Below are 27,808 nucleotides of genomic sequence, written 5' to 3' on the forward strand. Positions count from 1 at the left end.
CTGATAGTCTCTTGTGCTTCTCCCTCGACTGCAAACAAGACAGCACAGAAGACAGCACAGCTTGGGCTGCCCTGTCAGACAGGGAATAGACATTGTGCCTCTGGGCAGTCTAGACCCCACCACCAACACCACCTAATGTGAGTAATGGCTTATTTTATGTTTGGATTTTTTTGGTTGGTTGGTTGGTTTGGGTTTTTTGTTTGTTTTTGTTTTGTTTTGTTTTGTTTTTACCACACCTGGTGATGCTCAGGATTTATTTCTGGCTTTGCACTCAGGAATTACTCTGGTGGCTTTGGGGGACTATATGGAATGCCAGGAATTGAATCCTGGTTTGCCACATGCAAAGCAAACACCTTACCCACTATACCATCCTTCTGGCTCCACTGACTTATTTATTTTTTGTATTTGTTTTGTTTTTATTTTGGAGCCATACCCAGCATGCTCAAAGGCTACTCTTGCCTCTGCACTCAGGAATTACTCCTGGCAGTGCTTGGAGAAGCAGATGGGATGCTGGGTATTAAATCAGACTCAACTGTATGCAAGACACTTTAACCACTGTACTCTCTCTTCAGCCCCAGTAATGGCATGATTTTAAGGTCTGGGCCTGGGCGTCCCTCAGTCTTCAGCACACTTGAGCCTCTTCTCTACCAGGTACTCTTGCAGGAATTTTGTCTGTATCAGCTCATCTAACCTCAGAACTAGTGTGAAGCTCTTTAAAGAGGAAACGAGGCCCACAAGGACCCAATAGAAGCTTTGCAATAGTTGAAATCTTGTACAGTGCTGAATTAGAGTGTCTGCTCCCTTATCCTCCAGGTTGGCCTTTATGCCACATATCTCTTTGGTGACTCACAGGCCTAGAACTGGATTGTTACAGTGCCCTTATTTTACTCTAACACATTGGAACTGGAGCTGCAATTTGTGTTTCTTGCCATCTGATGGCTTCATAAATAGTGATCCGATGAGTTAAAGTGTGCGATAAAATTTTGGCAACCATGATGATTTCTATGGATTCGTCTAGTAGATATGCAGGTGTGAGCCACCAGTGGTACCCAATGTCCAGGACTGAGCCACCTGGGTGAGCCACCAGCAGCATGAACCATGTGAGGGTGAGCTGCTGGTTACATGGGAAGCATTCAAATGTGAGCCACTGGTGGTTGACCAGTATCAACATGTCTAGTGCCCTTCTGGGTCTGCTGGCTACAAGGTCCATGTCTGAAGACAGCCATCTTCATTTATTCCTCTTCCTTCCGTACACCTGCCTGCTGGCCACTCCAGTCCAGACTTCCAGGAAAACTCTCTTTCCTGCACCCCCTATGGCAGAGGTCTCAAACTTGCGGCCTACGGGCCGCAAATGGCCTTCTGTACAAGATTTTGTGGCCCTGCTCTAGAGGAATCTTTTTTTGTTTTGTTTTGTTTTAGTTGTTTGGGTCACACACCCCCATGTTCAAGGCTTACTACTGACTTTGCACTCAAGGATCACCCCGCTTTGCCTCCTGCGGCCCCCAGGTAAATTGAGTTTGAGACCCTTGCACCTATGGTGACCTCTCAAAAGCTGTCTCTGTAGTCCTTTCCTGGCTGTGTAGGGTGCCTAAGAGAGATGCCTGGTGTCTGAATGGCTCTTTCTGGCCCCAGGCCTGCTGGTACTGGCGATCTTTTGGGAGCACAGACAGCATCTCTACCTCTGCAAAGTGGCCCAGTCCCCCCCAGTGGGAGTTAATGACTCACATTCACTGGGGTGTGTGTGTGTGTGTGAATGCAGATCATATGCCTGGTCACCAATAGCAATCATGCCAAAGTTCCGGACCCTTCGATCCTGTCATTTCAACTGGCTCTCACCCTGTGAGAGGGCTGGAAGCATCTGGAAAAGGAGGAATCAGAGGCTCTGGAAGAACAAAGCCAGGTCTATATGTTCTCCCAAGGCTAAGGTCCTCAAGACTGATTGACTGTCCTGCTCTGCCCCCCCCCCCCCACCCACACCCCATGCATACCAGGGTAGGCTGATGGTGAGTGCAATTTCCTTCCTTAAGTTAGGCCTTGGTAGAGCTGTGAATGGCCACAGTAATCTCCACCTAAGGATAGACTAGGATGGGGGTGCTGGACTGATGTAGGGCTGGTGGCAGTAACTTCAGGTTACTTGAGGCACTTGGGGGCCCTTTCTATTGGTTGACTTAGAGAAGGCAGATTCTAGGAGACACAGTGATTTTTTTTTCCAGGAAAGTGGTTTCAGAACACTGGATACAGAGGAAAGAGAAAGGATTCATAGGGCCTGAAAGTACAAAGCTTTCAGGGGTGGGCCAGGAGGAGGAGAGTAAATTCTGGACAAAGGATTGCCTGGCCAGAGACATGGGGGGCCTTCAGGCATGGCCACATGGCCCTGGGAGAATGAGGTGGGAACGAGGTGCCCGACTTCATGCTGAAGTTCCAGACCCTTTGATACTATCATCTCAACTGGCTCTCACCCTTCCAGAGAGCTGGAAGCATCTGGCAAAGAAAGAGTCAGAGGCTCTGGGGTAACAGTGGCCTGGTCAAACACCCACCAAGATGTGCACCTCAGAAGCTGCTTCCCGGCATTGTGCACCTCACTTTCTCCCTAGGTCTTTTGGGCTCTGCTATGGAAACAGTCAACTAGAAGGAGACTCTGGGTCCTTTTGTGAAGGAGGCTATGTGGACAATGGATGAGGGCAGGAGGCAGTCAGCTGGCCAGAAGAGGCTACACTCGCTGACCTACAATGGGTGGGTTGGAGCCCAGGTCAGCAAGTGAGGATCGAGGGCTCCAGGTTGGAGACAGACGAGGATCAGGAAGATGGTGATGTGTTAAGTTTAGCTCATGGGAAGTTTGAGGGGTAGGAAAACTCCAAGGGAAAAGCCTGAGGAGAAGCAAGGGTCTGGCATCAGTGCCAGCTGAGGCTTGTAGGTTTAGGGAGCAGGATAACTCCCATCTTACCCTCAGGACTTTAAATTTTGAGGCCCAGCAGATGTAACAATCCTTCAAGGAAAAAAAAATGAGGTGGCCCAGGGCAGGTGACATGCAGGGAACAGAGGGTCCAGCATGATGAGGATCTAAGCAGATCAGGAAATTCTGGGGGACTCTTTTTGAACTAGGGACCCAGGGTATCCAGGGGCCCAGAGGGAGTATGTGGCAGGCAGGGCAGGTAGGAAAAGGGGCATACATGTCTGGCGGGGACTCTCACACAGCCACCAGATATGGGGTCCCTGGAGCTTTAGGCCCCCAGGAGCAACTATGCAGGCCACTTCCCCCTTCCACTCCTTGAGCTCAGAAAAGTACTGAGTTCACCCAGGTGCTGATTCACTGAGGTGGAGAACCTGGCAGCCAGGCCTCTGCCCTGCCCCAGGGAGGCCGGTGCCAGAAAGTTCAGATACTCAGGGCAGCCTGAAGGGTGGGGGAGAGACTGCCCCCCCTCACGCTTTCTGTGTCAGCCTCTAAGTGGGCCAGGATCAGCCCCCAAGTTCCCAGGAGAAAGCCTGCTCTACTAATGACCATCCCCAAGGCACATCCTAGGACAATCAATGGTTCTTTGGCAAACCTACCAGCTAGGCAGTCAAGGAGGGAGCCCTGGAAAAGGTGGCATTCACCCCACACCCCAGGGACAAGTTCCACTTTGCCTGGCAGAGTTTGTAAGGCAAAGAACATTCCCAGCAGCAAAGGGCCGTCCAGGAGGTGTGGAAAGACAAGAGGTCAAAGGGAGGCTTTGAGTAGGCTAGAGAACCTTCATCGAGTTGAAGGGCCAGAGAGATAGCATAGCAGGTAGGCTATTTGCCTTGCACAAAGACAACCTAGGTTTGATTCTTGGCATCCCATATGGTCCCCTGAGAACTGCCAGGAGTGATTCCTGAAAGCAGAGGCAAAAGTGAGCCCTGGGTACCATTGGCTGTGACCTTTCCCTTCAAAAAGAGTTTGACTTGTCCCTGTAGGCAAGAGGGAGCCCCTGTAGCAGAAGGGTGGTATCTTTCTTTGGTTAGGGAAAGTGAAAACAAAAGGGTTCTCCCTGGGAAAAGGAGGGAAGTGAATGCCTGTCCGGGGTCTCCCTCAAGGGGGAACTCCAACTGCCTCACTAGCTGGGCTGGTAAAAATAGCTGGGAACCCCACTGGGATAAAGATAGCTGTGGACACGGAGCTCACCTGCACAGACAGGTAGGAGAAGTAGGTCATGGCCCAGGGCCACCTGGGAGGTGAGCAGGAGGGAGCACTTCCTCCTTCGCCTGTATGACCCAGTCGATCTCAGGGGGAGAATGAGGGGCCTAGAATTAATCCTCCTGCCCTCTGAGAGTCATTCCCATCATTTCCAGTCATTCCTGGATCTTTGCCTCCACTTTAGGAACCCACCTCCTCAGAACTCAACACTTGGTCTCCTAGGACACCTTCCCTGGACAGGCCACCATCATACTCTATAGATCTCTTTATGCCTGCCATTCTCAGATCAAGCATGGAGTCAGGGACCCACACTGGAAGAGGAGTCTGCTCCCCAAGAACTGCGTACCTCTCTCGAACTCCTTGCTTATAATTATGCTTTTTCTTTTTGTAATTACGATGAAAAATTTAAGTACTATAAAATTGACTTGCTTTTTGTGTGGTATTCATTTCTCTGGCTCTCAATGTATGTGTAGACTCACATCACCTTCATCAGAGTGCAGCAAGCCCTCAAACTTCTTGTACTGGGGCTGGAGAGATAGGACAGCAAGTAGGGCATTTGCCTAGCACTTAGCTGACCTCCGTTTTATCCTTGGCGCCCATATGGTTGCTGAGCATTCCCAGAAGTGACTCATGAATGTAGAGCCAGGAGTAACCCCTGAGCACCACCAAGAGTGGCCTAAAAACAAACAAACAAACAAACAAGAAACTCCCTCATGCTATCCCTTACATTACACCCTCTAATCTTTTTCCATTTTGCTACAATTTTTGTATTTTGTTTTGTTTTTGTGGGGTTTGGGGGATTTTTAATTTGTTTGTTTTTTGATACAGCTGGTGGTACTTGGGATTTATGCTTGGCTCTGCACTCAGAAATTACTCCTGGCGGTGTTTGGAAATCATGTGGATGCCACAGATCAAACTTATATTGGCCATATGCAAGGCAAGTACCCTGCATGCTGTCCTATCATTCTGGCCCCTTTGCTGTAGTTTTTAATCCATCAGGCAAATGCAGTCACCTCACCCGGGGGTGTATAGCCTCCAGTCTGGCTTCTCACACAGTGCCAGTGTCTGAAGTCCACCTAGTGTTCGTTACTTGGTCCATACTGTTCCTTCTGGCTGAGAACGGGTACCCCAGGCTTTGGCTTGGTTGAACCCTACACCCATAACAAACATTTGGGCCACTTCCAGCTTTGGGCTATGACAAATAGAGCTGCAATGAGTAGTTTCGGGCAGGTTTCCACGTGAAGGAACGTTTCCATTTCTCTGGAAGAATTAAAGTGGGGCTCATTGGCACACGAATGCATGACTTTGCAAGAATCTCACAGCTGCCACTATTTCCAACTAGTCAGAGTACTTTTGTGCCCACCAGCAGTCCGAGGCAGCCCTGTTCCTCTGGGACATGGTTTGGCCAGGGTTTCTTATTCCTGCTGTTCTAAGATGGGGAGGAAAATGGGGAATTTCATTGAGGTTTTATTTTTGCATCTCCCTCATGGGAAATAAGGTTGAATTTTTTTTTTCATGTCTTCATTTGTCATTCTTTTTCTGTCTGGTGAAGTGGCTTTAAAAATCCTTTGCCCATTAAAAAAAAAACCTGGGTACTTTGTTGAGTTTTGAGAAATCTTTGTACAAAGCTGGACAGAAATCCTTTGTTGGAGAGGTGATTTAGAAATATTCTTTTCCCAAACCTAAGCTAGTCTTTTCATTATCTTGACATTGCCTTTGGCAGAAAAGAAGTTTATTAAGATGAAGTCCAAATCACTCACTTTTCTGTCCCTGCTTTCGGGAACTACAAAGTCTTCCGTCTAACGCACCAAGATCTTTGCATATGCTTTTTTAAAGTATGTAGTATTTGGTCTCACATTCCTACCCACTTTCCTCCTGGTGTGTTTCGGTTAAAGTGGGAAGAAGTATGAATCTGGTGAGAGTGCTCACACACTTTCTTCATTTGTAGTTCACAGATCACATACTTGGTAATAGCACAGGAGATCACACTGGGCAGAAGAATCCTCCAGAACTGAATCCAAGGCCTCATACTTGCAAGTCAGCCCCAGGTCCCTTTTTACCTTGAGCTCTATACTTTGTTGAATTACTTTTCATGCTTAGGTCAAGGTTTATCATTTTGCTTCTGGGTGACCCGTTGTTCAATACCATTTGTGGGAAAGACTATCCTAACTCCATCCAACAGCATCAATATGTACTTTATATGTATTGATTACACTCATGCGACCAACTTCTGGGTATTCTCTCATCCATATGTGTTTCCAGCTCTTTATCAATACCTCACTGATCTGATTACTCTAGATTTATACTGTCATAAAATTGGATATATCCTCATTTGAGTTCATGCTGATCCAAGTTCACTCTGTCACCCCATTAGTCTCCCAAACCCCTCCAGAAGTGATTTTTGAAGCAAAGCCATGAGTAAGCCCTGAGCAGTACCAGGTGTGGCTCCAAATAAAACATAGAAAAAAAAAACTGTTCTTCTAGCTATTTATCTCTATACAGAATTGCGAGATTTAGTTACTAATACAACTCACCTATCCCTTCTCTCTCTCTCTCTCTCTCTCTCTCTCTCTCTCTCTCTCTCTCTCTCTCTCTCTCACACACACACACACACACACACACACACACACACACCAAAAATTGGGATGTTTTTCCTATACATAGATGTATGTGGAATTTATTATGCTGAGTGAAATAAGTCAGAGGGGGGCCGGGCGGTGGCGCTGGAGGTAAGGTGCCTGCCTTGCCTGCGCTAGCCTAGGACGGACCGCGGTTCGATCCCCCGGCGTCCCATATGGTCCCCCAAGAAGCCAGGAGCAACTTCTGAGCGCATAGCCAGGAGTAACCCCTGAGCGTCACAGGGTGTGGCCCAAAAACCAAAAAAAAAAAAAAAAAAAAAAAAAAAAAAAAAAAAAAAAAAAAGAAATAAGTCAGAGGGAGAGAGATAAACACAGAATGGTCTCCTTCATCTATGGGTTTTGAGAAAAATGAAAAACATTTGTGTAATGAATCTCAGAGACAAAATAGAGGAGGACTGGAGGGTCCAGCTCCTGACATGAAGCTCACCACAGGGATCGTTTAGTACAGTCACAGAAATAATTACACTGAGTACTGTCATAACAAAATGTGACTGAATGAGGGAAATAGAAAGCCTGTCTAGAGTACAGGCTAATGTGGGGTGGGGAGGAAGGAGACTTGGGATATTGGTCATGGGAATGTTATACTGGTGAAGGATTTTATATATAATATATATTTAATATATATTAAAAATCCAAAAAAAAGAAAAGAAAAAAATATAAGGCCTTCCGATTCTTACTACAGGCTGTGTTCTTTACACTGACTGTATAGAAAGAGGAGGTACAGTAAATGCACCCCATATACACCTCAACACAGGCCCTTTGCCTGGTCTGTATTGTGAATTGGGGGACAAAAAATTGGGATTTTGATTGGTATGTGTCAATGGGTGGAGGCCATGCTTTGCAGATACTGGTTCCACCTCAGCACCCACAGCCTTGTTCCCAGCACAGCCGAGATCATAGCCCCAGCACCACTGGGTATGGCTCAAAAAAAGAAAAAACTACAATTCACTTCAAGAAAGTTGGCATTTTTTCAATCTTGAGTTTAAACAAAGATACCGTGTGTCATTCTATTTTCTTGGGTCTTCAGTAATTTCTTGCAGCAGCCTTTTGTCATTTCCAGTACACCCATTCCTGCATATCACTCAGCGGGGTTTTATTATCCAGCTAACACTTGTTTTTCTGCACTAGGCCATCAGCCCATGAGGTGAGGCCTTCTCTCACGGTATCTAAATGAACCATGGCACTTTCCACCCTCATTGTTCTATATCATTCTTACCATAGTCCACACAGGGTATTATACTCTTACTTCATATAAAAGAAAATAAGGGTGTGGAAATAGTCTATAGAAGGCATTTTGGTAAAATGGTTTCCAGGATCACCACCCACGTTGACGCTGGCAGCCATAAGGGGCCCTCCTCTTGCAGAGCAGGGAGATAGATAATTTAGCATGCATGGATTCAAATTCCATCCCCAACACCATTTGGCTTTGCAAACATTCCTGAGTGCAGATCTGAACACCCCCTAAGCACTACTCAGAATGTCCCCAAAAGAAACAAAACAAACTAAAAATTTAGAAAGGTAAACTGTACAGAAGTAAAGGCATTGGCCTTGCATGCTCTTCTCTGTTTGAATTTTCATACTGCATATGGTCTCCCAGTTGTGCCAGGAGCCTGAGCACCACCAGCTGTGACCTAACCTCCACCCCTACTGATGAGGCCTCTGCTTCAATAGGGAGAGGACCTGTGATGGAGTTGTTGTGATTAGCTCATATTATACAGCAAAACAACAAAATAATTTTGTAGTCATCTAAAGTTGCTAATCAGTTGAAATGAGTTCCGCACAAGGGAGAATTTCTAAGATAGGCCTGACCTCATTGGCTTAGCTTTGATGTGAATTTTTCACACATGTCACCACCCCCAGTCCTTTTCCTTTGCTAATGACAGGTGAAGGTGCTTAGGTGCTCACATAATTGGTTGTGGAGTTTGTCAGGGTTTCACACTGCAGTAATGGTGCGCACATGTGACTGGACAAACCATGTGCATTATTCTCTGTGGCACCTAAATGCAAAAGTCATGGCTCCAGGATAACACTTAGTGTGTGGAACAAGAATCAACCTCTCAGCCTCATTCATACCGCAAGGCAGGCTCTTTCCTAGAAATGCTATCCAGGGACTGCCAGGGCCTTTTCTTTTTTTTTTTGTTTTTTTTTTTTTGTTTTTTGTTTTTTTTTTTGTTTTTGGGCCACACCCGTTGACGCTCAGGGGTTACTCCTGGCTATGCACTCAGAAGTCATTCCTGGCTTGGGGGACCATATGGGACACCGGGGGATCGAACCGCGGTCCGTCCAAGGCTAGTGCAGGCAAGGCAGGCACCTTACCTTTAGCGCCACCGCCCGGCCCCAACCAGGGCCTTTTCCATGAGAGCTTTTGGGGCATGATAGCAGCAGGCAGAGATTCCAAACCATAGTCTCCTGCTGATCTTTTTGTTTTTGTTTTTGTTTTTGGGCCACACCCGGCGGTGCTCAGGGGTTACTCCTGGCTGTCTGCTCAGAAATAGCTCCTGGCAGGCACGGGGGACCATATGGGACACCGGGATTTGAACCAACCACCTTTGGTCCTGGATTGGCCGCTTGCAAGGCAAACGCCTCTGTGCTATCTCTCCGGGCCCTCCTGCTGATCTTGAAGAAGTCATTGTCACACTGGGGAGATGCTGCCATGACCGGGATGCAGCGGCATCTAAGTGGAGGCCTTCAGTCCCACAACCACAAGGAGTGGGCAGAGAAGCGCCTCAGAGGATCTCATAGCCTGACTCACACCTTAAGCTCAGCCTAGTGAGGTTGTGAGCAGAACACAAAGATCTGCCATGCAGAAGCAGCCCAGGATAGCAACTAGGTCCCATGGCTGGGTTTGTTAAGTCTAGCTTTCTGTCATTCAAACATTTTCTGATGCTCTATTGATATGTGTGTTTGTGTGTCTGTGTGTATGTGTGTATATGTGGGGGGTGGGGAGCTCCTAGTTCATGCTCTTTCTCTTCTTCTATCTCCCCCAGAAAATGAAAAATAACACTCAGTTCATGCCTTTGTTTGCTTTGATGGGTTCTGTTTGGGTCTCAGGCTTAGAGAATCCTTGACCCATGGCACCATTAAAGGGTCTGTGCATAGCTCAGGACTTGAGTATTTTTACTTCTTAGGGTTTAGACTTTTGGTTTTCAGGACACACCCAGGGGTGCTGAGAGTTCTCCCAGCTCAGTGTCCAGGGGTTACTTTAGGGGGTGTCCAGGAAATCATATGCATATGGCATGAGACCCGGCCCATTGCCTGCAATACATAATTTCATCCCATTGAGCTCTGCCTCTGGCTTCAAACTTTGTTTTGGTAGTATAATAATACAAGTAATCCCTTAAAATAATTGTATATCAACACAGTGGTTCTAATAATGCATGAATAAGCATTTATAAACCCACTATGGCAATGTCTAGACAGTGGCATCCAGCCAGGGCACCCTGTCCAGTGCCCGTGTGTCCGGATCCTCTCTGCATCATCATTCCCTTTCTTAAGACTTTATAGTCCCCAGCGGGTTCCATTTATTTTATTTTTTTTAATTCAGCAAATTTTCGCTTCATCAATAGAAGATAGTGTAGGAGCCTTCCCAGAGCTGTCACCTTTCTTTCTGGCTGTCTAGACTCGCAGCCATTGGCGCTGAGTAGTATTTCACCATGGGCAGCAGTTTGAGTCCAGCTGTCGGTTGTGCTGCTGTAGCTGGATGTTTGGGCAGCCTTCGGGTTTGGCACTCACCCACGGTGCCCTTCGAACATCCTTCGACAAGTCTCTGGGCTCAGTAATTCACTGCTCAGAGTCCAACTCTGCCCACATCCACAAGAGGAAAAGGATTGAGTTTCTCTGACACAGGAGAGGGAGAGGTTTTCTAAGACCTCTTCTTGGGTCCCCTTTGACTGTGGCTCTGCACCCATCTCAAACTGAGAGGAATGATGGCTATTCCAGATGACACTCCAATCTCTGTGCCCACCCAGACACCCAGATCTACAGCCACATGCCCCCCAGCCCAACCAGAAGACACCAGGAGTCTGCCCGCAGTTCCACCCCACCCCAAGTTTCAACATCGAGGCGGGCTCTGAGGAAGCTTGCTGACCACAGCGGCAGCTCACTCGTGGCTGCGGCCAGGACTCCAGCCCCAAACATGTCCCCTTGGTGCATTTGGAATGTGATGTCCCGGAAAGCACCCACCCTGGCCACGAGCCTGTGACGACAAGGAATGGGATGACAAGCTGGCGAAGCAGGAAGTGCGAAGGCAGCCCCTCGCCGGCCCCAGCCCTGCTGGGCCTTGCTGGACCCCGATGGAGCCACCGCCCTCCCTGTGTCGAATGTCCTCACATGGCCGGAGGAGGTACACACGCGTGAGAGCGAGGTCTGACGCCTGCTGTGAGAGGGTGGGGAAGGCACAGAGCTCAAGGCCCTTCCCACAGGAAAGAATTCTCCCCACGCCTGGTTCTATCTACTCGGGCTTACACACACCCAGGACCCTCGTGTCACCTTTTGCAGCTGTGATGGCCTCAATCAAGCCCCACTCCTGTGCAGGAGCTGCCTATCCCAGGCAGGAAGCCCATGGGACATGGGATCCCAGTGGTTAGGGACACAGCTCTCAGCAGATAGAACTAAATCATCAATGTCTCAGTTTCACCCCAATCAGCTCTGGGGTTCAGTTGTTTGCTTGGTCTTTAGTTTCCACATCTCCAAAATGGGATGACTGGGATCAGAGAGAGAGTACAGTGCATCAGGCATTAGTCTTGCACATGGTAGGCCTAGTTTCAATCTCTGGCATCTCATACGGTCCCCAGAGCCCGACCAGGAGTGATCCCTGAGCATAGACTCATAAGAAAGCCCTGAGCACTACCAGGTGTAACCCCTAAAATGACAAAAACATTTTTATAATAAGATGAGCTCCAATGCTCTCCAGCTCTGGATGTTACTTAATCCTTCTTGTATTGCAGCTTCCTCACCTATGGAAGTGCCAGTTCCACAGAACAATCTTGCTCATATACCAGCTATAATGAAACGTAAGAGAGGAATAACAAATGCCCAAAGGCAACAGAAACGAGGAACATGAGAACTAGTCTTCAGTAGAGAGCATGCCACTTGACAGAGAAGGAGATAATGGAGGAGAGAAGTGTTCATTGGGAGGAAGAGAAGGGCTGAAAGGTTGAGTTGTTATGCCTTGAAGCCCAGTTGGCAGCAGTACTGTAAACCACAATGTCAAGAGTTATTCTTTTTAAAAAGTGCCTCTTTATAAAGGGCAGTGAAGGGGCAGGCGATTGGGTGGTCGGGAAAAGGGAGGCATCGGTGGAGGAGAAGCAGTCAGTGGTGAAGGAATTCGTGCTGAAATATTGTATTCTTGAAACCCAACCGTGAATAACATTGTAATTCATGGTGAATTAAAAAAGTGTGTAATTCCCAACTCATTGGATTGTTTGGAAGAGTAAATGAGTGGAGGTTTGTAAGAAGTTCAACACAGTTCCTGGCACATAGTACCCCAAAATCAGTTTTTATTTCCTTCAATAATTTTGGTATTTGTTGTGAGTTCTTTTGTTTGTTTGTTTTTACAGAATCTCTTCTGGACACTCTCAGCCAACTGAGCTGGTAGTTTAGTGAAAGAGTCCAAGGATGCTCTGGCACTCAGTCCAAGGACACTCAGGCAGTGCTCTGGGCCACACCCAGCAGTGCTCAAGTCACCATATGGTGTCAGGAACTAACCTGGGCTCTGCTGTTTACAAGGGTCTCATGTGGTGACCTATCCCACCAGCCTTGGGGTAGTGGCACAATCAGAGGCACTTAGAAAGACCCTTCCTAGGCCCAGGAGGTCTGAGTTCTGACAGGCACCATGTCTCAACATGTGTGTGCCAAGGTTGAGGGAAGGAAACACCCCAATCCCCCAGCCTGACCCCCCTACCCTGCTCAAAATAAAAAAAGCCTTGGTGCAGGAGCAACGGTAAAGCTGTAGAGCACTTGCAGTATGCAACTGACCTGGGTTTGATCCCCAGAATCCTGTATGGTCCCTTGAGCAACACTAAGAGTAATTCCTGAGTGCAGAGCCAGAACATCACCCCTGAGCATCACCATGGTTCCCCATTCCAAGGGGGGGAAAGTATAAAAACAAACCCGGAGAGATAGCACAGCGGCATTTGCCTTGCAAGCAGCTGATCCAGGACCTAAGGTGGTTGGTTCGAATCCCGGTGTCCCATATGGTCCCCCGTGCCTGCCAGGAGCTATTTCTGAGCAGACAGCCAGGAATAACCCCTGAGCACCGCCGGGTGTGGCCCAAAAACCAGAAAGAAAGAAAAAAAAACAAGCCATCAAAAAATTCTTTTGGTCAGTAGATAGATTGAGGCAGACAAATTGAGGCCAAATTCAGGAAGAGCCACACCCTTGACAGCCCAGCAAGTCGTCATGTGTCCAGAGGTGACAAGCTTGGGGTGCATTCCTGCACAACAGCATTATGATGACAGGCAATGACAAGAACTGGGGTACCGCCAGAGGGAGACCCACCCTGTCCAGACCTTTGAGAGCTCCCTGGCTGACCTGATAGGGCTGAGGAACCATCCCCAGGACCTCACTTCCTGCCTGGTTCCTGTCCTTCCCATCAAGGTGGACAATAGCATCTCCAGCTTCCTGCCTGCCCTCTCCCTCATGGGGAAAAGTCCCTGATCCCCAAATTGAGGAAGAGAGGACCCAACTAGGAGAGACAAGCAGGGTCCCAGTCCTGCTATACCCAGTGAGCAGTGCAGCCCTAGCAGGAAGTTCAATGAGCTGAGCACAGGCTTCGAGTGCAAAAACTCCAGGTTCCACCCAGTACCACATGATCCCTCCAAACACCAAGAGTTTCCTCTAAGTATCATGCCAGGTGTAATCCCTGAGCACTGTTGGGTGTGGCCTTAAAAAAACAACACAAAAGCTCCTGGTGGGTTCAGGGAAGTGGGGAATTGTGGGGGGGGGGAATTCAGTCAGCAATGAGTTTTATGGATGTCTATGCAGGAAGAGACCAGTCTCTTATTCTGCGTGAACATATCATCCCGAGGAAAGCCTAAAATGGGTTTCCTCTGTCTCATCACCCCACCTCAGACCCCAGAAGCAAACCCTTCCAGAGACAGGGTGGGGCTTCAGTCTGGAATTTCCTCAAGGGGGTGCTTGAGCAGGCTTCGAGCAGGGATGATGATCATGTGTTTGGAAAATGACTCCAGAGAATTGGGGTGAAGGATGAGTGCAAGGCATAGTGACAGAGGGAAGAGAGCTGGCTCATGTCAGACTGTTGTCCCAAGTGGTGTCAGGTGGCCCCTATGGTGACTTATTTAAAAGCCTTGTGAAATGTGCCCCCATGTTCCCAACTCAGGGGGGATGCTGAGCTGTTGGAATTTTTTTGTCTGTGGGGCTGTCAGCAGCAGAGGAACCCAGAGTCCCCCAGGGGACCTCAGACTAAGAGTCACAAGCCCCCATTAGGGGCCCTGAAATGCCCCCAGGCAGGAGACAGAAGCTCCAGCTCTAGGTTAGGTACATTCAGTGACCCCTGGAAGAAGGGTGGCACTTGGGCAGAATGGAGCAATGAGCCAGCAGGAACTAGAATCGGGTGCCTGGAGCCCGAACCTGTCTGCTTTCTCTGCAGCAGCATTGGAGCATCTCAGAGCTCCAACCATTGTTTCCTCTAGAGACCCACAGAACTTGGAACTCAGCACGGAAAAGGGCGATCTTTAAAATGCAGCTAGTATGCAAGCGCTGCCCTCTTCTCCAGCTCAGATCCAGCCTGGCTTTGCTCCTCAAGTGCTTCTCTCCAGGAGTCCGGAAGGAAGCCAGTCCAAGGAAGCATGGCCAGCGCCCTGCCCTACCTTCCACAGCCCGCAGCTATGCAGCTCTCGCCACTCTGGCCTCTTCTCCATGCACCGACTTCCTGCCCCAGTCCTGCTTCAGCTCTTGAGCAGCTCATTGTGGGGTGGGCTCCTCCACTTTCACCCCACTCGGCGCCTCCACTCCACTCCTAAAGGCATCTTCAGCACCCTTCTGCCTGCCCAGTGCCCCCAGACTTTGGCGCCACTTCGGGTCCCCTGTGGCTTGGCCCTTACCCAGTCAGTTTGAGGCCCAGCCCAAATCAGCAATTCCAAGTGCCCACTCTTCCTTCTTGCTAACACAAGGTACCATTGTCTGCTGCACCCTGCGTTCTGAGTGTTGGGGTTGCAGGGAAGATGAGGTGAGGGGCCAGGGCTGCCACAGCATCCAGGCAGGTACTCCTGGCATGCACAACCCACAGGCACACGGCAGGTGCAGGACCCACAGGGGCCAACACAAGCAGGGTTGTACTACCTGTGACCCTGCCGATGGCTGTCTTTGGCAAGCTCTGTGCTCCCTCAACAGTGAGCTCCCTCCCTCTGCTCAGGCTTACCCCCATGCCCCCTTCTTGACTCTTGCTTCATCTGCATCAAGCCCCTCTCAGATAGACAGGATGATTCATTCCAATTTGATAGATAAAGCCAGTGCAATTCAGAGTGCCTTAGCTTTTTCAAGGGGTGTGGGGAGGAGTTTGCAGCAAGAGGGGGAAGGAAGAGGAGGAGGAGAGAAAGGGGAGGCAGAGAGGAAGGAAAGAGAAAGAAGAAGGAGGAAAAGAGGGAGATGGAAGAAAGGAAGAGAAAGGCAGAAGAAGAAAAGAAAAAAGGGAGAGAGGAGGAAGATGACTAAGAGAAGACTGAAGTGATAGTACATCATGCAGCTAACCCCTCATCAGGTTTTGATCCCCAGCACTTCATTTGGTCCTCTATGCACTGCCAGAAATGAACTCTTCCTGAGCACAGAGCAAGGAGTAAAACCTTTGCACCACGAGGTGTGGCCCCCTAAGAATGAAAGAAAAGATGAGGAAGGAGAGAAAGAAAAAAAAGCTGAACTCTTCAGCTGAACTCTAATTTTCTACCAGGTAAACACCAGGAGGGCCTCGGAGTCACGGCCTCCTTAGGTTTTTATGGCTTCAAAGAGTTCACTCCCACCTTAGTGGCTTAAAATCACAGCGCTCAAGTAATCTTTCACAATTCTAGGGGTGGCCTTGGCTGTTCAGTAAACCTCATCTGAGATTAGGCTCTTAATCTGTTGCATTTCAGCTGGAAGGTCCAGGGAACCTTAGTTACAAATCTCAGGAGTCCATGCTGTCAGTAGGGCCTCCATTCCCCGTCACTTAGTACCTCATGTGCAAGGTCTCCTCTCCAGCAAAATCGCCTGTTCTTCCTTGCAGCATGGTGGCTGCTGGCAGCTGGAGATGGAGACAGAGGAGGTGTTGTAAGGCTTTAAGGTAAAGCTAAAACTGATGTACCATCACACCTACAACACTTTGTCATGGAAGTGAATCAGATTCCAGGTCAAGAGAAACCTATCTTCCTCTTGATAACCCATTCAAATCTCTCCAGCCATCTTCAGTCACTCAGAAGAAAACCACTTTGCCATGGTCAGTCCCTGACTCAGTTGTCCCATGATATTCTCTGCTCATCCCCCAAGCCACACCCTCTCCCCCCCACACCCACAGTGACCCTAGAGACCAGACCTGCAGAGGAAGGGCTGGGGCTTCCATTCGTCCCAACTGTCCCATGTATCTGACATGAGCCTGGGAGGGGTGCCCCTTAATTGCAGGATGTGGGAGGTAGGCACCTACTTTCCCAAAGGCTGAAACAGGGAACCCTGAGCAGGGGGACCGGTCTGGGTCAACTTTGTGTGAGTTTCCTTTTCTCTGCTGGGGCAGGGCTGGTCCCTGCTTCTCTCCCACCTTTTCCTCTTCTTCCAGATGGACACTCTGGCAGGAGCTTGGTTTCCACCACACTTAGCTGGACATGCAGGTCAAATGTAGGACAGCCAAGTCCATCCCTGGGGTCCTGTTTCAACAGCCATAGCCCTTCCTTCTGGGCTCTGCTCATGCATTCAACTATCTGACCAACATCTGAGGCACAGCTCTCCTGTGCTTGCCACTGTACCAGAGAGCACTTCGTGATGTGTTGAGGAAAACCAGTCAGAAAGAAAGGGATGGACACAGAATGATTGCTCTCATCTGTGGTATATAAAGAGACTTAGTAGGGAATAATGGTCAGTGGCAAATGAAACTGAGACCTAGTCTACATCCGAAGGGGATGGGAGGGGACCTGGGAACATTGGTGAAGGAACACTGACACTGGTGGGAATTTGCTGTTGGAATTTTGTGTGCCGATAACTCTCTCATGAACAGTATTAGAGTCATGGTGCTTTGATAAAAATTTAGGAAAAATATTCCAGGTAGATTTTTCAAATGAAAATAAATAAATCTGAAGCAATATTTCAGGTTTGCCTTGCTGGAAGCCAACCTTGGTTTAAACTCTGGTATCACATATGATCTCCTGAGCACCACCAAGTGTGATCCAATCAAATAAAAACTAATAACCATTTTTCTTTAATTTTCTGCCTCTTGAAGCTCAAATGTGTTATGTGTATTAGAGGGGTGGTATTTTTTTTTCTTTTTTTTTGGTTTTTGGGTCATACCCAGCAGTACTCAGAGGCTACTCCTGGCTCTACATTCAGAAATCGCTCCTGGCAGGCTCGAGGAACCATATGGGATGCCAGGATTCGAACCACCATCTTTCTGCAGGCAAGGCCCTACCTCCATGCTCTCTCTCCGGCCCTTAGTGGTGTGGTATTTATAAACAATAAACTAAATAAATTAGAATATTAAGATCTATGATGTTTGAGTCCTGTGACTGCCCTAACAACTGATCACTAACTAGGTGACTTCAAAGCACAGAAGTTTCTTCTCTTCCTTCTCGAGACCAGAGCTGAGGTGCTGACAGGCAATGCTGTCGACCCAGGCCCAGACAGGAGTGCCCCCTTCCCAAGCTCTGGCGGCTCCTGGCAATTTTAGCTTTCCTCAGCTAGTGACCACACCCACCACCAACACCCCTCAATCTCTCCATCGCCTGTGTCTCTTCCTCTTGGTGTTTTGTTCTGTTTTGTTTTATTTGGGGCCACACCCGGCAATGCTCAAGGGCTACTTGTGGTCCGTTGCTGGGGAACCATGTAAAGCAGATGCACCAGCCTTTGAGCCATCTTCAGGCTCCTGGGCCTCCTCCTCTCACAAGGATACCCCTCAACAGATTTAGGATAACCACCATCCACCCCACCCACCCCCACACACATCCCAAAGAATCACACCTCAACAGCTTTAACTTCACTTTAACTTCAGCACAACCACAGAGACTCTGTCTCCAAACAAGCCCTTCCTAATTCAGGCGTGTGTGTGTGTGTGTGTGTGTGTGTGTGTGTGTGTGTGTGTGTGTGTGTGTGTGTGTGTGTGTGTGTGTATAACTACATAAATCAGCTTCAATCAAGGCAAACAGCTTACTCGTAATATTATCTCTCTGGCCTTTGGGGAGCACTTTTTGGAACCCAGGCAGTTCTACTTACAAGTTCCAGACTTAGGACACGGGCTCATCTTTGGAAGAAACCCACTCTGCAACCCTGAAAACAGAAGCCTGTAAGAGACTTGGGGGGAGAAAAATAAAGCACATTCATGTGGGATGGGAGGCAGCTTGCACATGAATGAGGCAGTCTGAAGATGCTTGACTGGGAAGGTGATGTTCAGAGATGACAAGGAAGTGAGGGGGTGAACCCTGAGGGTATTGGGAGGTGAGCATCCAGGCAGAGGCATGAAGTGCAAAGGGTCTGAAGCTGAGGTGGAACTTGTCTGGCCCATCTGAGGCAAAAGAAGCAGAGAGAGTAAGTGACAAGAGGTAGGGCCTGGAGGACCCCATGAGACCGAGGAGACCTAGGGGACCGAGCTCCCCTAGGAGACAAGGGGCCCAGGAGAGGGCAGAACGATGTCCGCAGAAGCCTTCAAAACTCAGCATGGACTAAACTGATAACTCAGCCTCTGCCTCCCTAGTGGCCCCGGAGAACTGGCCTTTCACTGCTCTGGAATAACTCTCCAGGCCTCAGCCCTTGGGCGCCTCCATGGGCGCCTCCACTCCCCTATCCCTGGACCCCCTGCCTGCCCACAGGGCTCAGGTTTCCCCTTGTCAGCAGCACACACCAGAGCCTGGGAAAGTCCGCCTTCCAGCCCGGATTTCATCATTTTCCATTTGGAAAAGTGGCAGCTCCCACCCTGCCTTGCCTTGTTCACCCCCCGAGGCTGCTAAAGTCTGGGGCTTACTCATGCTCAGAGGACCGGGAGCTGGGGGACATGACTTTGCTCCTGCCTCACGCTGTCTGCACCCACCACCAGCCCATTCCTCAGCTGACCAGCATCTGGGAAGTCCCTCAGCCTTCCCATACCTGCTTCCTCTCATGTCACCCAAGGAACTTCTGCAGGCCTCTAGGGTGAGGGAGCAATCAGGCCCTAGAGAGAGGAGGAGGGCTTGGGTTCTTCCCCAGAGCTCCCTTGAAAGGCAGAGCCCCTGTGGGGGGCCGAGTACCTGCCTTCTCTTCTGAGGTGAACGGAAATGTCCCTTCCTGTGTGGATCCCACACCGCCCTGTAGCGGTGTCCCTCACTTCTATGGGCTGGTCCGGCCTGGCCATGCGGAGCTCTCCGAAGTCTGTGGGCCACTGTGGTTTGCCACTGCTGCACCATCAGGGAGTCTGTTACTATTTACTGAGTTTGTTTCTTTTGCTTCTCCAGGCAGTCTTCGCCACTGCCAATGGCCACCAGCGATGTTCCCTCTCTCCCCAAGCCTCTCCACCCCTCCTTGAGGGCTCCCCAAGTTTCCACATAGCGTTTCCCCCCCCAAAACTCCACAACTCAGACCTTTGGGAGTCACAGTCCCTACATTCTCCAGTGGGATCATTGTCGGGGGTCCCATGTGTTGCTTTAAATAATTAAGGATGGGGCTGGATGGAAGTGGATGGCGATGGATTTCTCTCTGCCATCCCAGGCCACGTGGCTCCACAACCCCATCCAGCCCGAGGGTCCCAGGCCCAGGTGAAAGGCGAAAATCAGACTCATCCAGAGACAGGCATCAGGAAGCATCAGCTTTATTCATGCCCTATTCACCAAATGTGTGTGACCTATCTCATAACCTTTCAAGCATTCAGCCATTCTTAGCTACCCTGCATCTTAATTCCTTTCAGCCATCTTCCCTTTGGGCTCCATCCTGGTCCAAGACCAAAAGAGGCAACGACCCAAAAGCCAGAGAGCGCAGCAGGGCAAAGAGACCCCTAATCCCCTGGCTCCAGGGTTTATCTACCTATTCCAAGACCCCTCCCAGGAATGGGTGGGTCTTAGGTATCTACATCAAATCCAGGGTCTCAGATAGGTACACCAACACCATGTACTTGTGTGAGAGACTGCATGAGTAAATGTATGTGTCAGGGAATGAGATGGGTATGCATATGTGTGGATGTGAATGCGAGTCTTCGTGCCTATGTGTGGGATTGTATAAATGTGTGTGTTTGTGTTTGGAAACACCTCCACAGATTTTGCTCCTGAAAAGAACACAATTGGAAACCAAGCCTAACTGGGCCTCTGCCACTTTCTACCTAAGGAGTTCCTAGCATTCCCTCAAGTTTCAGAATCCCAGTTTCCATATCTCTGAAATAGAGAAGAAGATGGGACATCTAGTACAGAGTTTAAGGCATTTGCTTTCTATGTGGCCAAGCACAATTTGGTCCTTGGTACCACAGAAGGTCCCTGAGCCCCAGGAGTGCCCTAAGTAATGTGTTTCGAGTAAGCCTGAGTGCCACCAGGTGTGGCCCCAAAACAAAAATAAAATAGGATAAAAAACAATTCAATAAAATAGAGAAGTACTGTCTATCTACAATCAATAAATGGGGGAAGCATCAAAGGTTCAATGCATTCGTGGGCCATATATGGACTTCAGAAGTTCTCCCAGGGTAAAGAGGCCCCTGACATTCCTGGGAAGAGCTCCTTGTGCTAAAAATAAGGCCACCAGGGTCAGGGCAGGGACCACCCTCTCCCCCGCCTAACTGAGAAGAGAGATCAGTCAGAAACGTGGAGAGGGCTAGTATGAGGGGATAGTCTCTCCTCCCTTCTGTGCATGGCTCATGCAAAGGGGCTGGATTGACAGTTCTTCATGACTGACTGGGGGCTCTCTGAAGTAGAGAGTTATCTTTCCCCCTCTGAAACCACAGAACAGGGTTTGAATCACTGGCTCTTCAAAGCACTCAAACATTACTGAGGGACTCAGGGTACTAGGTGAGAGACAGAGGAGTGAGGTTGGGTCTCCTGAGAAGATGCCAGCTCAAAGGGGTCACTGCTCCAATTACTTGGTTCAGGAGAGACTAGAGCCACAAACAGGGATCTGCCCGGAGTCTTTAGACTATGGACTTCACTCAGGGCCTGCTGTATGCTAGCGCCAGGGGCAGACACTTGGATGAAGACCAAGAAGACCATACACCAACTCTGTCTTCTGGGAGGAAAGCCTGACACTGTAGTGCCCATAGGAGGGGAGATGCAGTAGAGACAGGATGGAGCAAACTTGGCAGTCAGGACTGCCCGCTCATCCCTGCCTTCTGGGGCAGTTGGCCCTGATCTCAGGGCCTTGGTCCTGTGCACAGTCAAAGGCTCCTCCCCTCCATTGCAAAGTCTTAAAGACCTTGGTTCATGTTTTCTGGGAATTTGTCCTTCTTGAAGTTCTTTGAAGCCAAGCATTGTCCCCTACTCTCTACCAGCCCATTGGAGAACAGGGAAAGGTGCTTCCTCAGGAGCCCAAGAGGTCCTGTGGGAACTACCTGATGGCCTCTCCTTAAGGACCTTCACATCTAGGTAGCTTGTTCCAGAGGAACAAGAGAAACTTCTGGAAGAGGTGTAGGACAGACCCCCTCAACAGTCAGGGGAACAGGTTTTGAGAGTGAGCAGGTGTGAATTCCACGCAGACCCTCCCACCATGTCCCACATGCAGTTTGAAGCCATGTCTTTCTCATCTCAGCCACAAAGAGCTCTTAAAGGCTCCAGACTCAGCACAGACAGGAAGCCAGGGTCCCTAAAGGCAACGACAGCTATGGCAAGTCAATATTCCCTTGGCTTCAAGAGCCCCAGTCTGAGGGATCTTGTCCTGTCACAGCCCCTCTCCCTGTGGGGTGAGTCTCACTTGGTTTTGAACCACTTCATCCTCATCTACAGAGTAAAGACCAAGAGTTCCCTCTCGGAGTCCTTTGCACCCATCCCAGAAACTAAGGGCAAGAACAAGAGCAGAACAGGAACTTAAAGCCCCTCTGGCTAGACTGGCTCTTTCTCGTGATCTGGGTCTTCAGGATCCTCAGAAAAATCATTTCTGTCTGCTGGAGTTATGCCCAGGAGCCGTCTTGCTCAGCCCCACCATATCTTCCCTCACCCAGGAGTAGGGTGAAAAGCAGCCCAGGGGTGAGGAAGCAGAGGAACTCCGATAAGCTGACCTTCCTCCAGCCCCTGTTTTGGCTGAGGCGGGAGTAGGCTGTTTGGTCTGTGGGCCGAAAGCAGATGGGGATACTGCAGGGGAGGGGCTCAAGGCTCAAGGCGCCTCTGCTTTGAGACAGCCCACCCACACCTCAGGGCAGGAGATTTGAGTAAAGTCCTCCAATGCCAGACACTGGCCACTCTCAGGTACCCCCTCTTTCTTCATGACTCCCATCTCAAGGCACAAGGAGATCCCCTGAATCTACCTCACCTCTGTTTCCACTATCTACTGAGCTTCCTCAAGTCTTGTATCTCTAACTCTTGCCTCAGCAAGGTCAGGAAAGAAGAGGAGAAAGGGATGTGTCCTCAGGGGAAGCTAAGGGACAAAGGCTGACAAAGGTTCCCCCAAAATTCCTGATGCCTACTCCTCAGCAGCAGGCAGAGATGTAAGCATCTCGCTCAGCTCAGAGCACAGATCATGACCTAGTATTGTGCCAGTGGGAACGGGTTGCTTTCTTTTGGGGAGAATGAGTACTGGCTTTTGTAGAAAACTAGAATGATGTGTTTAGGGATGTATTATGAAGTGACGAGTGGTGATATATCATAACAGAATTATTTTGCTTTTTAAAATGTCAGCACAATGCATCAAGCAATAGCACAGTACGTAGGGCATTTGTCTTGTACTGAAGTTGACCGGGGTTTAATCCCTGAAATCCATATAGTCCCTCTCAAGCACCACCTGGAGTACAAAGCCAGGAACAAAGAGCCAGGAGTAACTCCTGAGCACCACTAGGTGTGGCCCAAAATTAAAAATGGTGGTGGTGGGGGGAATATAAAAAGGAGTAGCAGGGGCCAAAGAGATAGTATAGTAACGAGGTGCCAACCCAGCTTTGATCCTCCAGCACCCCATTGGGTTCCCCCATTCTCATCAGAAATGCTCCCTGAGCACAGAGCCAGGAATCAACCCCAAGTACAGCAGAGTGCAGCCTCCAAAAATATCAAAAAAAAAAAAACCAAAACAACAGAAGAAACAAAACAGAACAAATGTTAGTTGTTCTATTTTGATGATAGATACTTCAAGATTACTTGTTCTAGTCACTACTCCTCCAAATATTTTAAGTTTTTATAACAAAATACCACTATCACTCCCCACCAAAAAGTAGGAGTAACCTGGGTTTGCATCCCAATTTCACCACTTCCTTACTGTGTGACCCCAGGCAGGTGACTAGACCTTTCTGGAACCCAGTACCAACCTAGTTAGTAATAGTAGACCCTGTTCTTCTCAGGGGGCTGCTGTGAGAATTAAATATGCCATCCTGCCAGGGTTGGTCTGCTTCAACTCCCCAACCCAGAAGGGCTTTGGGTCTGAGTGTCGCCTTTCCCATTGGGTCCTCATCCACTCTGGGCCCACTGACCACACAGCCTAAACTTGACTCAGACAAAACAGAAACTAGATCTTGGAGATCATTCAAAAAATCGGGTTGCTTTAAAAGCAAATAATCCTCTCAATTAGAGACCCCCCCCCATATCAAATGAAGAAGCAATTGCTCTGGGACATGAGCAGCCATGTTAGACTACTGTTTTGGTTGGTGTGGTAGCAGTTGATACTGGCAGTTGTGTTGATGGAGATTGCTGGATTTTCTCAACAGCTTTGCTGTAAGACCCTGGCCTCCTTCCTACCTGTTTTGTCCTTTTAAATCCTTTCACAGAAAAACCCATCTGGCCAGAGTCATTCCTGCACCATGACTGGAGGAAGACATTTTTGTTACACCAGAGGCATAAATATCAGAGCATGTACATGTCTCAGAGTTTGCTCCCCAGCACCACATGGCTTCCAGAGCACCACCGAGCCTAAGCACTACATCATTTACTCACCCAAGAATGTATGGCCAAAAATTGCATTGCTGAAAGCAGCCCTTTTAAAAAATGGTTCCTGGAATTCTAATTAATGGAGTTTGGAATATGGCTGAAACAAAAGAGCATCACTCTCAGATGGGAGGTCTTAGGTTTAATTCCTGGCATCAACTGGTTCCCTAAGAACTATAGAGCCTGTTCTCTCTACCCCACACTCTCCCAAGGCTTGGGTGGACCTTTGGGCAAAGTACTGGGAATGAAGAAACAAAAGAAATAAAATGGGGTGAAGACACCAGCAAAGACAGACAGTAGCCAACAAGACACATGAAGAGATGCTCATTATCAAGAACATGCAAATCAAAACAGCAGTGAGATATCAGTTCACTCCAAGTGGGAATGGTCTAGATCAAAACTCTGGAAAGCATCAGTGGAGAAGTACTGAAACTGGTACTGTCATGTAGTATTGGTGGGAATGTCATCTGGTTCAGTCCCAATGAAAAATAATTTGGAAGACTGTCAAAATATATATATATATATATATTTATTTGGTTTTTGGGCCACACCCGGCGGTGCTCAGGAGTCACTCCTGGCTGTCTGCTCAGAAATAGCTCCTGGCAGAAATGAGGGACCACATGGGACACCGGGATTCGAACCAACCACCTTTGGTCCTGGATTGGCTGCTTGCAAGGCAAACGCCGCTGTGCTATCTCTCCGGGCCCAAGTCAAAATATTTTTTAAGAATAAGATTACCAACGGCTGGGGATGTAGCTCTTGCCTTGCATGTGTGAAGGTGTGAAGTCTTGGGTTCAATCCTGGCACTATATGTACTCACAAAAGTGGATTCACTCTTTGGACTAGAAAGATGGGTCAAAGGGTTGGAAGCACATGCTGAATACTGGGTTCAAACCCAAACACCACAAAGAGTGACCCCTAAATAGTGAGCTCAAAGTAGCTTTGAAGCACCATGGGAATGACCCCCAAAACAATCAAAAATAATGGAATTGCCCTATGATTCATCAATTTCACTCTTGTTATCTATCAAAAGGACACACAAAGATGCCTGAACATGCTCCTCATGCAGGAGGCCTGCGTTCAATCCCTGGCCTCACATGGTCCCTTAAGCATGCTGAGAGTAGTCCCTGATTACTGCCTGGGTATGGCCCCATCAGAGCCAGAAAATAAATAACACAAAACAAATAAAAAAATGCACACTGAAGTAAAAAGATATATATGTTCATGGCAGCACTACTTATGTATCTAAGATCTGGAAACAATCCAAGTGACCAACAATAGATGAGTAGATAAAGAATGGATTAAATGAGTGGATTAAGAATAAAAATGTCAGGCCAGAAAGATAGCATGGAGGTAGAGCATTTAGTGAAGAGCCAGGAGAAACCCCTGAGTGCTTCGGGGTGTGATCCAAAAACAAAACATAACAAAACAAAACGAATAAAAATCTAGGCTAGGGTTAGGCACTTGCCTTGCATATATGCCCAACACTAGTTGTATCCCTGACAGCACATATGTTTCCAGAACCCCAGCAGGAGTCATTCCTGAGCACAGAGTCATAAGTAGCCCTTGAGTATGTTCCAGTTCTGGCCCCCCAAAAAGAAATTGTGGTCTTGGAGCCAGAGCAATAGCACAGCAGGTAGGGCATTTGCCTTGCACACAGCTGAACCAGGTTCAATCTCCGGCATCCCTTTTGGACCCCTGAGCATCCCAGAAGTAATTTGTGAGCTTGGAATGCCACCAAGGTATAGCCCTCCAAGTAAAAGAAAGGAAAAAGTAAGAAATTGTGAAAAAACATAAAAATAAAAAAAGAAAGAAAGAAAGAAATTGTGATCCTTCTAGCCAGTGGAACACTATTCAGCTGTGAGGAAATATGGAATCTGCTCTTTTGCTCCAGTATAGAGAAAGACAAATCTGATGCATTGTGGGATATGGAGAATCAAAAGAGAAGAACAGAGTACACTGCCCAATAAGCACAAACGCTTTTCTGACAATGCAACTGGGCTACCAAGGCAGGGATATAGTTATGCGTATGGCACTTTAGTGGTGGGTGTGGCGTGATTACACTGTACCCCTAAACTAGATAAACATTTACATTCTCTTAAAGCCATGCCATCTTGAAACTAATTAATGATATTGAATGACTGTTTGCATAATTGATGGAGAGGCTATGTGGGGAAAGGGGGTTTGACCTTCTCAAACTCTGAAGCTCAGTTTTTTTCATCCTCGATAAACAGAGTTAATGGTATTATTTGGACTCACAACCCCACCCCAGTCCTACTCCATTCCAAGTGGGTTGTGTTGGTTTGTAGGGGAGAGTGATGACATGGGGTCACAGCACTAGATAATAGAGTGCTACTATAATAGAGCTAGTGGGTAATAGATAATAGAGTTACTGTACACTGGTTCCTTCCAAGGAACACTGAATTGAAGTTAGAGTCTCCCCACCACCACTGACTTAGTGCCCTGCTCAGGAACATAGCAACCTCGATTTACAATGACCAGCCACCTAGTTTTAAGGGCAGTCAGGGCTGGGGTATATTACCGACACCCCCAGAGGCGTGAGAGCCCCGTGCTGAGGACAAGGGCAGCAGGGCGGGTGGCCGTAACGGGAGAAGGCCAGAACCTTCCTATTTTGGGAGGCAGGAGGCAGCAGGTGGCTGGCGGGGTGGGGACATGTGAGCCATCCCATTGGGGACCATGTGGCCGGCAGCAAGGCTCTTTGGCACTGCCAGGCATAGCCTCGGGCACAGGCACCCACTTAGCCCCTGGTGGTGGAGGGGCTGTCTGGTTTGTCACTGCAAGGGCCCTCTCCCAAGTATGACCAAAAAGAGCGAACCAAATAGAAGCCTCTTGGCCTCCTTCCCCAGGGCAGCAAAGCTGGTCATTTGGAGATGTCTCAGGTTGAGTGGGGGGAGACCTGATCCCCCACCTTCTGTGAGCTCCTGCTGAAATCAGGGCACTGCTCCAGTGGGGGACTTTAGTTACCATGGGGAAAGCCAGTCTGTGGAGGGCTTATCCAGGAAACCCATTAGGGGGTTTGAGGGCCGAGTGGTCTGAGGTGGCTGGCAGCTCCCACTGTGGCAGGTACATTGGGGAGCCAAGTTATTTTAGGGTGGGCAGGGGAAGCAGGCGACTTCCCGGATTAAAATAGCCTCGCTGGGTGTCGTTCCTAAGACGTGCAGTGCTCCCCGCCAATGCCAGTCACACGGCTGAGCGCCTCTAGCCCTCCCGGCCAGGGCCAGGGCCAGAATGGAGGGGGCAGAGATGAGCTCGTTTCCTAATCAGGGCAGTGTGGGAATGAATGCAGCTCCTGCCTTCCTGCCACCGCCACCAGAGCTGCCCACCACTTGCCCAGCTCCTCCTCCCTCGAGGGGCTGCCAGCCCCCTCCCTCAGGAGCTGCCCCACTCACACCCAGGCCTTCAGAAGCCCGCGGGCTCCACCTGCCTCCACAGTGTGTGTCTAGTTAGACATTTTCTGTGTTCTGGCTCTCCTCGCATTGGGGCTCTCTGGGGCTGAGGGGTTCATAGCCTTGTCCTCTGCTCAGCCCTCTCACAGTAGGGCCTCCTGAAGATAGGCTGTAACCCCTCAGGCTGGGGCTCCTTGAGAACAAGGCTGTATCTCTCTAGACTCTTAGACTCGCTATGTTCCCTCACCTTTGTTTTCTAACAGAGAGGGAGAAAGACAACCCAGCCCTCCAGAGCCCCACATTCTTTTCTTGACTCGGGCAACACTTTTCCCTCAGGACAGTGGCCTCCTAACATGGCTGTTACAAACCGATATGCATTGGTCACAGGTCTAGGATCTGCCTCCAGCCCAAGCACTT

The 27,808-nt window shown here is 48.9% G+C and overlaps 1 non-coding gene across 1 annotated transcript; it reads left to right on the forward strand.

The window, feature by feature from the left end:
- Positions 1–7,452: 7,452 nt before the first annotated feature.
- LOC125996889 (small nucleolar RNA SNORA51) lies at positions 7,453–7,585 on the forward strand. The gene has a single exon (XR_007491551.1). It is a non-coding gene; the product is annotated as a small nucleolar RNA SNORA51 (small nucleolar RNA).
- The last annotated feature ends 20,223 nt before the right edge of the window (positions 7,586–27,808 follow it).

Source organism: Suncus etruscus, chromosome 18 (genome assembly GCF_024139225.1).
Source record: "Suncus etruscus isolate mSunEtr1 chromosome 18, mSunEtr1.pri.cur, whole genome shotgun sequence".
In the NCBI taxonomy this organism is placed as follows: Eukaryota; Metazoa; Chordata; class Mammalia; order Eulipotyphla; family Soricidae; genus Suncus; species Suncus etruscus.